Source organism: Macrotis lagotis, chromosome 1 (genome assembly GCF_037893015.1).
Source record: "Macrotis lagotis isolate mMagLag1 chromosome 1, bilby.v1.9.chrom.fasta, whole genome shotgun sequence".
NCBI classification, from domain to species: Eukaryota; Metazoa; Chordata; class Mammalia; order Peramelemorphia; family Peramelidae; genus Macrotis; species Macrotis lagotis.
In genome coordinates, this window is record NC_133658.1 from 908759086 (window position 1) to 908761536 (window position 2451).

General features: G+C 60.5%; 1 long non-coding RNA gene across 2 annotated transcripts; it reads right to left on the reverse strand.

The window, feature by feature from the left end:
- Positions 1 to 322: 322 nt before the first annotated feature.
- On the reverse strand, positions 323 to 1946 carry LOC141492065 (uncharacterized). Of its 2 annotated transcripts, XR_012469849.1 has the most exons (4): positions 1876 to 1946; positions 908 to 1017; positions 583 to 748; positions 323 to 434 (listed from the first exon to the last, which is right to left on the reverse strand). It is a non-coding gene; the product is annotated as an uncharacterized LOC141492065 (long non-coding RNA). The 2 variants fall into 2 exon arrangements; XR_012469847.1 differs by lacking the exon at positions 1876 to 1946 and having other exon boundaries at positions 908 to 1304.
- Between the last annotated feature and the right edge of the window lie 505 nt (positions 1947 to 2451).

A 2451-nucleotide genomic window follows, 5' to 3' on the forward strand; every position in this document is an offset into this window, starting at 1 on the left:
GAAAGCATCTAGACCAACCCCCTCACTTTATAGTTAAGGAAACGAGACCCTTGTGAGATAAATGACTTCCCCAGGATCTGAAATGTTAAAAAAATATATATCACAAGTCCATAAGACATTAGTAAATTTTTGTGGGATTTGGGAATCCCACATCTGTGGGAATTTTGAGAATCCTCTGATTCCCAAACTGACTCTACTGCCTATCTTCTGTATGATTCTGCTAAGCTAGTCCCACCCCAATTAACTACCAGAAGTCATTAGAGATTTCAATTACAGTGAGCCTTAATATTGACTCTGAGATTTAATAAAATGATATCATAAATGTAAATTATTGGCCAAATCTTAAAATTCTATCAAAGCTCAGCTCTCCTATATTAGCTATTGTTGTTGCACAAATCATTCCCTTGCTTTCCTTTAATTTCATTTTTCTTTATCTGCAAAATGAAGGGTTTGATTAGATGACTTCTCTCCTCAACTCTCTATCTCTGCAGTAAACTAAAATTTATTATAAAAACTGTTCATAATTATTTCCTATATATTGTAATCTAAACCCATTGTAACCTTCAGGATAATGCAACTTACTTGAAAGGTTTGAAGCCAGCAAGCTTGATCCCACTAAGTCACCCCCAGGCCTCCCTGGATCCTTCATTCCTGTCTACATGAGATGATCTGGGATCTTTTGTCCATCCTGCTCATGTCGATAATGCTTGCTTTCCATTGTTCCCAGTAGGGGAGCAGCCCCCCTAGACTGAATACAATATCCCACAAATGATTGAATCTGCAGAACAGTGGAAATGATCCACCCTTCATTCTGGAAAAAATGCTTTTGCCAAAGATTGGTTTGTGTGGGTTTGGAATTTCTCTAGCTCTTTAAAGTGGACAGGCATATGGGCTTCTCATTTCCTACCATTTCAGAATCTTCTTAAGTTCAGCCTCAAAAGTTTACATAGGCCATGGTTGGTGCCTCTTTGCATGGACTCATACTCCCCTCTCACTCGGGCCTTGCCAAGGACTAGCCTGGTACAAGAAAAGGGTTCTGGGACAGAGTTCCAGTAGAACTCAGGGTCATGAGGGGCCGAGGACAGGGGTGTCAGGGGTGGGAGGGGCCCAGGACAGGGGTGTCAGGGGTGGGAGGGGCCCAGGACAGGGGTGTCAGGGGTGGGAGGGGCCGAGGACAGGGGTGTCAGGGGTGGGAGGGGCCGAGGACAGGGGTGTCAGGGGTGGGAGGGGCCCAGGACAGGGGTGTCAGGGGTGGGAGGGGCACAGGACAGGGGTGTCAGGGGTGGGAGGGGCCGAGGACAGGGGTGTCAGGTGGGAGGGGCCGAGGACAGGGGTGTCAGGGGTGGGAGGGGCCGAGGACAGGGGTGTCAGGGGTGGGAGGGGCCGAGGACAGGGGTGTCAGGGCTGGGGGGCCCAGGGCGGGGGGGGTCAGGGCTGGGGGCCCAGGACGGGGGTGTCAGGGCTGGCGGGCCCAGGGCGGGGGGGGTCAGGGCGGGGGGGGGGGGCCCAGGGCTGGGGGGGCCCAGGGCGGGGGGGCCCAGGGCTGGGGGGCCCAGGGCGGGGGGATCAGGGCTGGGGGGGCCCAGGGCGGGGGGGGTCAGGGCGGGGGGGGTCAGGGCTGGGGGCCCAGGACGGGGGGGTCAGGGCTGGGGGGCCCAGGGCGGGGGGGGTCAGGGCGGGGGGGCCCAGGGCTGGGGGGCCCAGGGCGGGGGGATCAGGGCTGGGGGGCCCAGGGCGGGGGGGGTCAGGGCGGGGGGGTCAGGGCTGGGGGGCCCAGGGCGGGGGGGGTCAGGGCGGGGGGGTCTGGCTTTCCAGAGGCGTTGGAGCACAAGGTGCGGCTGGAAAAGGGCCTAGGCCGCCCCGGCCCACACTGACCCTGCCCCCATGCACGAGCCCTCGGCCACGTGGGCCTCAGCTGGCCAATAGACGGCCGAATTCTTCCCCGGAGACCCCCCCCAAGTTGGACCCATAGGGAGGGGCCAGCAGGCCGCCAATGGGGCGTCGAGTTTCTCGGACCAGAAGGCGGCTGGTCCCGCCCCCAGCGTCTAAATGCGGAAGCAGAAGGGAGAGAGGAGACTGGCCCGAGCTCCAGAAGTCGGGGCGGGGCCTAGCACGGCTCCTCCAATAGCCTAAGCGGGTCTGGACGGGCGGGAGGCGGGCTCAGCGAGGCTCCGCCCCCGGGTGGGCCTAGAGCCCCGAGGCGGGGCTGGGAATGGGGGAGGGGACTGTCGGAGGCGGAGGGGGCAGTCGGGGGCGGGCAGGGCATCCGGGCTCTCCGCGGAGAGGGTCGTGGGGTCCGGTGGGGGCGGGGCGCCGGGCCCTGTGGGGGTGTCTGGGCCCGCGTCTCCGCCGTCTGCCCCCCCCGGACCCCTCCTCGCTGCTTGGCTCCGCAGACCCGCGGGCGGCCCTACCCCGCTGCCGGGCATGCAGGCGCCCCTTTGTCCTGGCAGC